The sequence below is a fragment of the Lissotriton vulgaris genome, chromosome 1_1 (genome assembly GCF_964263255.1).
Source record: "Lissotriton vulgaris chromosome 1_1, aLisVul1.2, whole genome shotgun sequence".
NCBI lineage: Eukaryota > Metazoa > Chordata > Amphibia > Caudata > Salamandridae > Lissotriton > Lissotriton vulgaris.
The window spans coordinates 2,127,691,938-2,127,705,902 of NC_141685.1; positions in this window are offsets into that span (position 1 = coordinate 2,127,691,938).

The following is a 13,965-nucleotide window of genomic DNA, read 5'->3' on the forward strand; positions in this document are numbered from 1 at the left end:
CCTGTGGCTGCATTGATCCTTTTTCAAATTAGCTTCAGGGTGAGCCAGGGCCCTGGGGTCAGTGCAAGGATGATCTTTTTATTTTATCCAGGAAGGGGGCGTGTGTGCACCCCTCCCCAGTCCTATCTCCCTGAGGGAATGACACAGTAAGTCAGGGGAGTGCCATTTTGCCACCCCACTTGAAGGACCCCATCTCTGGGCCTCCAACAATGGAAAACCAACTGTGGCCTGGTCACCCCCACCACCTGTGCCCATGTCTAGGAAAGCGAGACAGCCACCACAAAGAAAACACCCTGCCTGCATGGAGCAGTCAGGGTAGAAGCATGCTGCTGTCTCCAGTGCCAGCACTTCAGGATGCTGAGTGGGGTCAGGAGCCGGCCGGGGCAGTGGTGATGGGCTGTCCAAGCTGCCCCCAACCACAAATGTTGTGCAGGGTGGCCAGCATCCTTAAACCCAAAACAACAACAGCAGCACCAGAAAGTGTCTGAAGCTGCCTACTTAAATTGAAGCTCCAGTGAAGGAACTTCTGAAGTGTTGAAAGTGAAATTACATTTCTCAGATGTAGCGGAGTTTCTCTTTCTCTAAAGACATTCATTCTCTTTCTAACTCTCTCTCTTTTTCCTGCATTTCCTATTCCCTTTTCTGCTTCACACCCTCTCTAGTTCTTTCCTCATGGTCCCATTCTTCCTGTCTCCCTCTCCTCCTTTCTTCTTGTTTCTATCAAGCTGATCTCAGCTTCTCCCTGGAGTTCTCAGTTTCCTCATCCGTAGCTTTTGGAGAGACAACTGCAAGTTTAAGGTCCCAGCTAGACTTACACCTCCCAAGGGAATAGCTCCTGGAGTTGGTGACAATGGTATCCTTGAAATTGGTGGTAATAGCTGTCTTGATGAAACATTGGAAAACACATTTGGGGATACAGGAAACCTGTGCTAAGAAATGCCTGACACCACAGTACTCCCTCTCTGGGTTCAAATAATGGTACCCTACCCAGAGGCCATCACAGTTGCTTCCCTCCCCTTCGGTTTGTCTAACTTGTCCCTCATATTACTCACAATGTCTTCCCTTTCATTGTTCTTGGAAGCCCTCTGTAGAAACACAGATACCTCACTTGAATTAAGGACAGGGGTTTAAAATCCATCCCAACCAACCTAGTATTTGACATGTTGCTGTGTGGGCATTAAGGTGTAAACCTTAAACGAATTGCTGTGTTGTTGAAAGTGACTTAGCAGGATCCCACATTGCTTGCCACAAATTTTCAAACCCTGTTCAGGTGCCACAGGGAAAGCAGGGGTACTGGGTCTCAGATGTGGTGACTAGGGTTGTTTCTACTGTTGTTTCAGGACCTCTTCCACTCATGACTCCCAGTGAAAGCAATGGCCAGAAATCACAGGCTTCTCCAGGAGGTAGTGAGGGAAGATTCAAGCTCAGAACTGAACAATCATCCAGCAGTGCAATGGCAGATTGTCCAACCCATTACTTACTTTGTTAAAGAAAAATATTTAATACTCATGGAAAACTCAATACTATTCAAAACATGCAAAAGATGTGTATACATAACTAGCCGGGAGTAACTCCACTAGGGGTGGTGTTATCTTTCCCTCCCCCTCTCTTCCTCTTTTTTCTTCTGAGTTTGAATTGGGTCTGGAAAGATATCAAGGACCGGTGCATATTACCCCTTTTTACTTGTTCATGGGTTCAGTTAAGTTAGCAGTCCCTGTGTTATTTTCTCAGAACAACGGAAGTCGGTGGGACCTAGAGCAAGAGTCTGACTCCCATCTTCTTCTGAGCAAGGTGCGCACATGCTCAGGCCTCGCCCATAGCAGGTAGGAGTGGAGGCCTAATCCGGAGACTGGGTTTTGGGTTGCATAATCACACAGCCACAAGGATGTAGTCTTCTTAAAGTGACACTAGCCAGCACAGCAAAATACTTTGATGTAGCAGCACAGTCTGTTCGGGCACAGTTGATCATTGCATCAGCACAGTCAATTCCATTCAATTCAAATATTTATTGAGATTTGGAACTCTTATGAGGTCCACATAAAATACATACAAAATAATACAAGAAAATAGAAATATATCAACAATCATTCCACAGACAGAGGACAGAGTAAAACAACAAGATGTATCCTAAAAAGTATAAAAAATGTACAAGTGACAATAACTGTCAACATGTTAAAATACAAAATGAAATGCAAAATTCATCGTCAGCTGAGTATTTGATTTGGCAGCAAACAGAATTTATAAAGCATATCCTATACTAACCAGAAAGCAAAACCCAATCCAGTATCTTACATTATCTGAGACTTTAAGCTAGCTGCAGAACGGAAAATGAAAGAAGAGCACAGCATCTTCCTCTTGTGCAAACAGCAGCAAAAACAAGATTAAAATACCCACATGAACTCCTTAAAATAATTAAAAAGTTTTAAACAAACTGCTTTCTTTTTTGGATAAAATAGAAAGTCACGTGCAGAAGTTACATTTTTGACACCATTTAGTAAGAACATTGGCCGAAGCCAACGACGGCGGCACGAGGTCAATACGGGACATGCAAACAAGACGTGGTCCAAGGTCTGGGCATTCAAATTGCAAAGATTACACATTATTCCATTAGTTAGATTTGGGGACCAGTGTGCAGTTAAATCATATAAAGGTAGAAGATGAATACGACAAAGTGTAAGAAGCCTTCGGGTTCCATGCTGTAAATTCCAGTGTACATATTTTTGAGAAGTTTTAGGTGTATTTTTCCTAGAAATTAATTCTAGTCTCTTTTTGGAATTAAAGAATTCATTGTCTCTATTAAAACTAATCTTACCACTAGAGGTTTTTAAGAAAGATTTAATTTCTGAAGAAAGGAGAGTATTCACTAAATCTTCTTGTACAGAGATTTTTTTTGTGCAAATAAAAAATCATGATAAAAGGAATAAATACTTGCCCGAACACCAAAAACTTCTTGACACATGATCCCTCTTAATGAGTCTTGCTCGCTATTTTTCAACTGGTAACCCCAACGTAAAACCACAGCTAAACCTTGAATGTAGCCAAATTCCAGCCTAATAGCAGGCGTTGGAACTAAAGTATTAAAATTACACAATTTGCGTAATATCTGACCTTCGATTCTGTCCAAAAAATTCCAGTCTATGTCAGGGATGGATTCAATAGCATAAAGCAGCGTTGATGGAATTTTTACTGTAAAAACCATTAATGGGGGCGTGGCCAAGATGGCGGGGTGAGCGGACGCTTCCTCCCGTAGCTCCTCCGACCCAGCTCCGCTTGAGCCCCGATTTCTGCGCTTCTCTCCCCCCGCGGCTGCACAGCGGGTGAGAGGACTGTGCCGGAGTTCCTGGGGCACATTTTGGTGCCACTTTGGCTTCTGTGGCCCCGGGGGAAGTTCCCGAGAAGTTCATTCTAAGATCGCTCCGAGAAGTGGAGTCCGGGTCGCCCCGAGGAGAAGAGCTTGGAGGCGGAGCGTAGTGCGGCGCTGTCCGCGCGCCTCGGCTGGCCCGAGTGCTGAACAGCGGAAAACCTGTGATCCCGAGGGAGCGACTAGACGGACTCCGCGGAGTGAGGTGGCTCCCTGGCCGGTGCCCTGGCGGCGGGCACCATTGCTGGACGACGGACCTTAGCCCTGCACCGGCGGTCCCCCCCCTATCCGGGGCCTCGAAGGGTGACGACTTGCGAACTCCGCGCCTGGAGGCCCTGGATGGTGGAGTCCGAGCAGTGCCCGAGCCGGACAAATCAATTGGTGGTGGAGGGAGGCATTGGTTTCATGCTCTCCGGACCCGTTTCAGTTTGAGACTCGCCCATGGACTTGCTGGCCCGGGCTGCCTTCCTGGGTCCCACCCTACCGCCATCTTGTCTTTGTGTGGCTGAGCCCAGTGGTCCCTGCCCGCGCCCTTCTCACACGGGAGCCTCGGCTGGTCCTGGCACCAACTCATCTGCTGCCCTCCCTGGGAGCACGAAGCAGGAGGCCTACACCTCGGACGTTGTTGCCTGTCTTACTGGCCCAGGGGCCGTCTTGCCCAGACCCAGGCCGCCATTTTGTCGCCTGTGACGCACTACCCTTGTCCTCGGCGAAGGCCTCCCATCTGGTGCCCGCAAGCGGCGGAGCTCGCCTACAGCGACTGACCCTGGGCTTTGCCGGGCACCAAGATGACTGGAAGACGAGGCGCAGCGCGAGGAGACCGCACTTTGCCGGAAATGCTCGGCAGGTCCCAGCAACTACGCGACAGGACGCAGCCGTCCCCGGGGGCCTCCCGGGCTTCAACGGACGCAACTGTGGGCGAGCCGCCGGTCACGCGGTCCTTCATGGAGGACCTATTCAGCTCCCTTAAGGAAGAATTTCAAACTCTTAAAACCGAAGTGGCTGGAGAGGTCCGGGAGGTGCGCAGGGAGGTCGAAGGCCTGGGCGAGCGGGTCGATACTGTGGAGACGGCGGCTCAACGCCGCGATGAGGAGATAACCCATCTCCAGCAGGATGTCCTCCGCCTCCGGGAGCAATGTGTTGAGCTCCAGGCCCACTCGGAGGACCTCGAGAACAGGTCCAGGCGGAACAACATCCGGGTGCGGGGTGTTTCATCCGCGGATGAAGGCGCGGACCTAGTGGCTTACCTGCAGGACCTGTTCCGCGACATCTTGGGGGAAGGAGCGGATTTCCCAATCCGCATTGACAGAGCACACAGGGTGGGCCGCCAACGCCAGTCATCGGCACCCCCGCCTGATATCCTGGCATTCTTGCCGGATTTCCCCCTAAAGGAGCGCATCATGACGGAGGCCCGCAGGAAGCAGCCACTGACCTTCCGAGATAGACCTGTGGCGCTCTATCAGGACCTGTCCGCCATCACGCTACAGAAGCGCAGGTCCTTCCGCATCGCTACGGACTTTCTGCGAGAGCACGAGACAGCCTATTCCTGGGGTCACCCCTTCCGTCTTATCTTCCGATGGAATGGGGTGCTGCATCAGCTACGCTCCTTACAGGATGTCTGCGGAGTGCTGGGTCTTACTGCTACGGAGGAGGAAGGGGCTACACCCGCATGGCGGCGCCCCGAGCGGCGGGGCCGACGGAGGTCGAGAAGGCGCCCATCGTCAGCACCGGTGAGTCGTCCAGACTCGCCCACCATCAGATCTGAAATGGCGGAGGCCCTGAGGACTGCGGCCAGGAACTTGCCGGAATCTACTGGTGTGGCCTTAACGGCCTAACTTTTCTCCGGGGGGAGAGGCTCTTAGCTTTGACGATGCTGGGCTGGGGGCTGGGGGGGCGAGGGAGGTGGTGTGTGGCTGGACGTCCACTTGACTGGTTTCTGCAGACTCGCCCATTTGGGCTAGACTGAGACTATGGGGTGTTGTTTTCTGCTTTTTGTTTTGGCTGGTTGCCATAAGAGGGTTTTGGGGGGGTTTCACTGTTGGTTTGTTGTGGGGGGGGTCCCGTCCGAACTTGTCCGAATGTGTACGATGCCGCTTTTGGCCTTCCCTGCACCCCTACCCCGCGCGCCCCCTCCGCTGATCCCCCGCCTGCAGCATAGCGCGTTGTTTCCCCGGGGGCGATGCCACCCCTGAAAGTTGTGACCCTTAATGTTAAGGGTCTGAATAACCCCGTGAAGCGTAGGGCGATCCTTTCCCTGCTGGAGGGGTCGCAGGCGGATATCTGCCTCCTGCAGGAGACCCATTTACTTTCCAAGGACTGCCATAGGTTGCGCTCTGCTAAGTTTCCCACGCAACTCTTTTCCTCTGCTGCGACTAAGACCGCTGGGGTGGCCATTCTCCTAGCCAGCTCCTTTAGGGGGGAGGTGTTGTATAAACATGCTGAGCAGAAGGGGAGACTTTTAGTGTATCGCATGCGCTTGGGTGGTGTTGCCTTTACGGTTGGTTCGGTTTACAGCCCAAACGACCACCAGGATCGTTTCGTGGAATCGGTGTTGGTGGACGTTACTGCCTCGCCCGATCGCCATATCATCTTGGGGGGAGACCTGAATATGGTCTTCGACTCCACTCTAGATAGGTCTGCCCAGCGCTTCCCGCAGACGGGGGAGCTTTCCGGGGCGGTACAGGACCAGATTGCGGAGTTGGACCTGCATGACCTCTGGCGCACCATGCATCCCACCGATAGGGACTACTCCTATTTCTCCCACGCACACCGCACTTATTCGCGGTTGGATTATCTTTTGGTGAGCGGCCCGCTTCGCTCGGCCGCCATGGCGGCGGACATCGGGGTCTTGTCCCTGTCCGATCATGCGCCGGTTTCCGGAGTCTTTGCGTGGCCGGCGGCCCCCCCCTCCAGAGGGATGTGGCGGCTCCGGGACACGCTTCTCCATAAGAAATCGGTGGTGAAGCGGGTGGAGGAGGTCATCCAGGACTACTTGACACAATAACAACTCTGACACGTCCCAGGCTACGCAGTGGGCGGCTTTGAAAACAGTCGTCAGGGGAGAGTTTATCTCCATTTCCTCGGCGGAAAACAGGGAACGCCAACGCAAGAGGGAGGAACTGACAGCGCAGGTTAGGGAACTTGAGCAGGTCCACCGCCGCACGGGGGCTCCTCGTATTTGGAAGCAACTGAAGGCGGCACGGAAACTCCTCTCTGCGTTGGATCTGGATCGGGCGGAGTACGCAGCGCTGCGCCTGAAACATGCCTTTTACACCTGCGGGGACAAGTGCGGTAAGCTCCTGGCCCATAGGCTCAGGGCCGCGCAGCAGCGCAATGTGGTGAAGGAGCTGGTGGGAGTGGATGGGATCCCGGTTTCCGGGGACGCGGAGGTGGCAGATACCTTTCGTTCCTTTTACGAGGCGCTGTACGCTTCAGAGCCTTCCCCACCGGGAGAGGCTGAGGCCTATTTGGATTCCGTGACCCTTCCGGCCTTGGACCCCTCCCAGGCGGCCCACCTAGAGAGGGACATTCACGTGGAGGAGGTCATCTCCGCGATCGCACGGCTGAAGCATGGTAAAGCCCCGGGCCCGGATGGCTACACGGCCTTGTTTTACAAGACCTTCTGCCCCACTGTTGCTCCTCTCCTGGCCCGCTTGTTCAATTCCTTTTCCGAGCCGGGTGCCATCCCACCGGACCTCCTCTCGGCGACTGTGTCGGTTATCCCCAAGCCGGGGAAGGACCGGACCTTGTGCGGCTCGTACCGGCCCATTTCGCTCCTAAATGTGGACCTCAAGCTTTATACCGGAATCTTGGCGGCCAGACTGGGTCTCCACCTACCAGGTTTGGCGGAGGCGGATCAGGCCGGTTTTGTGCCCGGTAGGCAGACGGTCGACAATACGAAGAGGGTGACGCACGTACTGGAAAAGGCCTCACGCGTCCCGGGGGAGCGGATGCTTCTATCGGTCGACGCGGAGAAGGCCTTTGATAGGGTTCATTGGCCATATCTCGAGCTGGTTCTTGGGAAACTGGGGATCGGCGAGAAGTTCCGCACGATGGTCTTTAACTGCTATAGGCGACCGTCGGCGTCAGTGCGTGTCAATGGCCACAGCTCCGGCAGCTTCGCCATTGAGCGTGGCACGAGACAGGGCTGCCCCCTCTCGCCGCTCCTCTTTGCCCTTTATATGGAACCGTTTGCGCAGAGGATCCGCGACAACCCGGACGCTATTGGGGTGAAGATGGGGCAATACACGCACACTGTCAGCTTATATGCGGACGATGTCTTGTTGACCCTGGATGACCCCAGGCGGTCACTTCCTGCCTGCGTCCAGGAGCTGAACACCTTTGGCCGCGTCGCGGGCTTTAAAATGAACATGGCCAAGTCGGCGGCGCTGGATGTGTCGCTTTCTACTGACACCAGGCGGGACCTTCAAAGTCTCTTCCCTATGCAGTGGTCCTCCTCCACGGTGACCTACCTGGGCATTTTACTTGCTCCCTCCCTGCCTGCTATGGTCGCGGCTAACTATTCCTCTCTGGGCAAAAAGATCAAAGAGGAGCTCAGCCGATGGAACAAGGGCCTACTTTCGTGGCTGGGCCGTATTGCGGCGGTGAAGATGACAATACTACCCCAGATCCTGTATCTTTTTCGCGCTCTGCCTCTTCAACCCCCCGTGGGTTGGATACGGCAGGCGCAGGCAGACATCTCCCGCTTTGTGTGGCAGGGCCGTAAGCCTCGGATGAAACGGGTCCTCTCCATGCTTGCCCCGGAGGCGGGAGGTCTCGGAATCCCGGACCTCCGGAAGTACTTCCAGGCGGCACAGCTCCGGTACCTGGTGGAGTGGACCCGGTGGGAATCGGACAAACACTGGCTCTTTCAAGACCAGGCAGTTGCAGGCCGTACCCTCCAGGAGGTCCTGTTCCTGCGGCGCATCCATCGCCCACCTAATCTCTACGCTTCCTTTATCACCCGGGTCCCGCTACGAGTGTGGGACGCGGTGTGTGAGCTTCGGGAGCTCACCACCTTTCCATCGCCGTTCACTCCCATTGTTGGCAACCCGGACTTCACCCCGGGTCTGGAGCCGGGGGCCTTTGCCCACTGGGTGAGCGCGGGATGTAGGGCGCTTTTCCAGATCTACGGGCCGGAGGGCGTGCTCCCCTTCCAGCAGCTCCGACAGGAGTTTGGCCTGACAGAGGGGGACAGACTGCGTTACATGCAAGTCCACCACTGGGCTCTTCAACCCCCAGTGCATGACGTCGCCGCCCGCTCGATTACGCCCTTTGAGCGTTGGTTGGTAACCCGCACCTCGGACGCCAAACTCATCACTGATCTGTATAAGTTTCTCCAACCCCCGCAGTTTCATTACCATAACCCAGGGAGGGAACGCTGGCACAGGGAACTGGGCAGGACCCTGAGCCACAAGGAGTGGGACAAGATTGCATATCGGGCGAGGCACTCTGCGTACCACACTGGGCTGACGGAAACCTTCACTAAAGTGTCCACCTATTGGTATTACACCCCGGAGCGGCTCTATGAGATGCGCAAAATAGGCGATAAGGGTTGCTGGCGCGGCTGCGGACAGGAGGGTACCCTCACGCACATTCTCTGGGAGTGCCCGGTGCTGTCGGCCTACTGGAAGGAAGTCTTAGATGAGGTGGATAGGCATTTTGAGATCGAGCTTCCGCGCTTCCCCGCATATGTCTTGCTTGGCCTCCCCAATGATTTGATGTACCCGCTGAAATCCCGTAGGGGCAGGCAGATTGCGATTGCGCTGGGCTCCGCCATCCAGAACATACTGGTACTTTGGCGTACCCCCACTGCCCCCTCTATCACTGGTTGGTTGCATAGGCTCTGGCAGGTACTGGGCATGGAGAAGATATCGCTAACGGTGGCTGGGAATGTTGACCAGTTTGAGGAGCTCTGGCATCCCTTTTTGGCACTGCTGTCCACGGAATTTCGTGAGCTTACGTGTCCACGGTACCTGCGCCTCCTTAGGCTGACGCCGCCGGCGCCAACGGCGGAGTGAATGTGTGGATTGGGGGTCGAGGGTTGGGGGTGGGAAGTGGAGTTACATGCTTCTAATGCTGACTTTCGGACGGGGATGTTGGGGTATTGTTTGTTCTTCTTTCTTTCTTTGCTTTTCTTTCTCCTTCCTCTCTGGGGTTGAGGGGCTGGTGGAACGGTATGCTTCTCTCTTACTGTGTCGCGGAGTGTTCTTTTGGCTTGACCTTGCCTGGGGAGTGGGGGCCTACAGGGGGGTCGTACAGACTGCCTTATTGCTTATGTCTTTGCTTTGTTACCCTCTGGGGCATCCTGTCTCCCCCTTTTCCTTCTTACTCGCGGCAACGTTTTGCTTCTTGTATTGTATGTTTACCTGACCTCCTGCTCCCCTCCCCGTGTTTTTCTTATGCCTTAATAAAATACTTTAAACCTAAAAACCATTAATGTATGTAAAAAATGCCCTCTACCCAAAGCATTATAAAAAATACGCAAACCATTGGCATACGATACTGCTTTAGAAGCGCTGTGTTCAATATGGAATTTGTTCTTTGTGCTACCTGCCATTAGATACTCTAAATAAGGATATGAGTCTACAACCTCCAGTTTTTCAGAACCTATGTGCCAATTGAAATTACATAATTTTCTGTTTTTCTTACATTTCATTACTAAACTTTAACTTTTTGAAACATTTATTTTCAAGAAGTGATCGACTGTATAGTTCTGCAGGGAAATCAATTTTCTGTTCAGCCCAAAAGGGGTTAAGACCATTACTACAATATCATCTGCATAAAGAAGGCATGCAAATGACTGGTTACTTATCTTTAGGGCATCTCCCTCAGCCTAATTAAAATAGTCAGGTAAATCAGTTATGTATAGAGAAAACAGAAATGGGGCTAACAAGCAACCTTGTTTCAGGCCGTTTTCAGTAGGAATAGCTTCAGATAGGCCTTGATTTCCACTCATTATTATCTTGCACCAAGTTCGTGAATGTAGGGCAATAATTAGGGATAACAGAGGATGGGGCACTCCCATTGTTTGTAATTTTCTCCATAGTGGAGGGCGATCTATCTTATCAAAGGCTGTTGAGAAATCTATAAACGCCATATATACATTTGAGTTGCGGATAATTGTATATTTCTCCTCTATTAGTTTTAGCATGAAGATATTATCTAAGGTAAAATGATTTTTCCGGAAACCTGCTTGCACTAGAGGGAGAACCTTCTTCTCCTCCACCCATACCGTAAGATGATCAAGGATGCTACGGGTGAAGATCTTTCCCACAGCATCTAATAGGGCTATTTGCCGGTAGTTACCAGGGTGTGTTCTAGGACCCTTTTTATATAAGGGGACTAGAATACTTCCGGACCAAGAAGGAGGAGTTTTTCCCTGAGAGTAGCACTGATTAAACAGGGGAGTTAGATAGGTAGCCCACAGGAGTGGTTTTTCTTAATTACTGACATGGGGATTTCATCTGGACCCATTGCTCCAGAGGATCTCATTTTTTTGATTGCTCCAACTACATCATTGATTATAAATACATAGGTAGATTCAGAAGTTATAAGCTGACTAGATGTCATAAGGGTTGAGTTGGAAGAATTAAGATTTGCAGAGTACAGTTCTAATAAATGAGCTTTACAAACCTTTTCTGTAATGGGGATAGGAAGCGAATTCACTCTTGTGCCACAGCAATCAGAGATTATTTCCCAATATCTTTTGGCATGATTTTTTGATATAGCCTCTTTTAATGGCACCCATACTCCATCTTCTTTTATTTGTCTTAAAGAGCGTTTTTTCCTTTGTCTCTTCCTCTTAAGTAAATTTAATAAATTACTTCGTTCCTGAGGAAAATTCAAAAACTGGGCTCTCACTAGTTTATTTATTTCCCTATTTAATTTTAGTAATGGATTAAAATGTATTCTTTGTTTTATTGAAGTTTGCGGTAATTTATAAGATTTGGCCAATGCACCTATATTGTGTGAATATACTTCAAATAAATCCAATTGAAAAGGATCACACTCACCCATCAATAATTGCTGTTGGTCCCTTATAAGAACCGTTAAGCCTTCCTTTAATTTAGTGGTAGCTTGAGAATTCCAGTGGATTCTACCATAAGATGCATTAAACCCAACTAAACTACCTTTGAAGTTCCAGGGATCTACCTTAGAACAACTAAATTCAAATGTAAAGCAAATCAACATATGATCACTAAGAGCATTTCCCTTGACCTCCATATTTCTAAGTTTACAAACAAAATCTGTCGAGGTAATTAAATAGTCTATGACAGATCTCCCAGATGGTGCCTTATGAGTATAATGTGCTGGAATATCCTTTTCTAGCCTACCATTAACAATTATGAGGTCTAGTCCTCTCAAACCTTCAAGTAATTGGGTTCCTCTCTTGTCAGTCCTGCATTGAGTCGGGAATTGATCCTTGGGGATATTTAGGGCCTTATTTTTTTCAGAATTGGCAAATATCTTTATACTATGCGATGAAACTTTAGCATTCAAATCTCCTACTAATATAAGGGACCTACAGTATTCCCTCTCCAAAGTAGAGGAAATAAAAGCAAATAAATCATTCAATAGAAAAGAATAAGATCTATCAAGGGGGGGAGATATGCATTTACGATCAGCAAGGAATCCAAATTACCTTGAACATACTTGTAGTTTAGCTTAATTGCTTGCATTAAGTTGGAGGCATGGTGAAATTCTTGTGCTTAACAAAACAGCAATGCCTCCTTTAGCGTGACCTCTATTCACTGGGAACGCAGGCGGGCTTAGTACTATTTAATCTTCAGTGAACCAATTCTCTGTGATCCACATCTCTTGGAGACAAATAATATCGGCATGCTGCTCTTTTAAAAATGAAAGTTTATTTTTACTGGTACGTGAGCCGGCAGCGTTCCAGGATAACACACTAAGGGCCAGATGTAGGTAAGTATATTTTACCGATTCATAAAACCGAATTATGAATCGGTAAAATAGAAGGGGGGAGATGTAGGGAAAATCGGTAACTGAATTACCGATTCTGTAGGAATCAGTATTTACCGAATCGGTAAATACCGATTCGGTAATGCCCATTGATTCCTATGGGCATTGAAGCCCATAGGAATCAATGGGCATTACCGAATCGGTATTTACCGATTAGGTAAATACCGATTCCAGCAAGGGTGCATGGGGTGTCACTTTGACACCCTCTAGCACCCCGATTTAAGGCATGTGTGACATGTGGCACAGCAGTCCGTCTGTCACATGCCATAGGTGTGCATGCACACATGTGCATGCACACCTGGAATCGGTATTTTACCACCCAATTGGATTGGGTGGTAAAATACCGATTCGGTAAGGCCTGCGGGACTCAAAAGAGTCCCACCTACATTTCAAAATTACCAAATCATTAAAAATACCGATTCGGTATTTTACCGATTCGGTAACTTTACTGAATCGGTAAAATAGGCCACCTACATCTGGAATAGCCATTTACCGGTCGGTAACGGCCGAATTGGCCGTTACCGGTCGGTAAATGTCTACCTACATCTGGCCCTAATATCCTTGCTAGGAAGGATTCCTACCTTTTAGGCTTAGGGATCTATTTGCGTTAAGTGTACCTGCTAGCCAGATCCATTTCTTATTTTCCTCTACGGGGACCACGTGCTCAGTATTTTTCTCTAAGTGTAGGGAAACCCTCCTACCTTCTTTACAGAGGATGACCTGCAATGTACTTTCTCTCTCAAACAAAGGTTTAACCCTATTGGGGACTTCCAAATCAAAGTTTGGCAGCTTACATTGGGCCACATTGTTTGAAGCTTGATCCACGTCTGGGATTAAAACGTCAATGCCACTAGATTGTAATTTGTCACTATGGGCCAGAATCAAATATGAAATAGCTTTGGATTTGAATGTTACTCTTGCACCCCTAAGATTTTTATTGTATTTTTGGATCTCAACCAAGGCGATGTCATTGCTCTCAATCAATTGAAGGCCAATCAGGCACAGTTCATTGTTGCTGTCCGTTCGAGCACAGTTTGACATTGCAGTGGCACAGTCCCCTTGGACACAATTCATTGTCACAGTGACGCAAACTTGGTGGGCACAGTCTGTTGATGCTGCGGTTCCAAATTGGATCCGCTTGTCTTGAAAGACTATTCTTACATTTCCTAGAGCTCACTGATTGCTCCCCTCAGTCCTTATGTGTGGATGGGCCCTGGTGTTCCGGGATCATGCTGCTTCTGGTTCTCTATGGACTATTACATCACCTACAGGGTTGGTAGGCTCCCTCCCTCTCTCAGAAGGCAGGTTGGCTTCCAGGCACTTCAGAATAGGGCAACAACTTTTTTCTTTCAGGTAAGACTCCAGTTCGAATTGCATAGCAGTCTTCTGACTACACTGTGGAGCTCTTTCTACCTTGGTCAAAGAGAACTTGAAACTGGAGTGACAAATGTAACAGTGGCTCTCACTTTTATAACAGTTGATGGAGGCTGGGGACATGGAGACTCTCTGCACTTTCAAAAGCAGTTAGGGGTGGTTCTTCTTTCAAATGTGCTCTTCAAATTGTTCTTCAAAGACAGACTTTGTTAGAGTGATGCTCATCATAACATGGTCAATTTAGC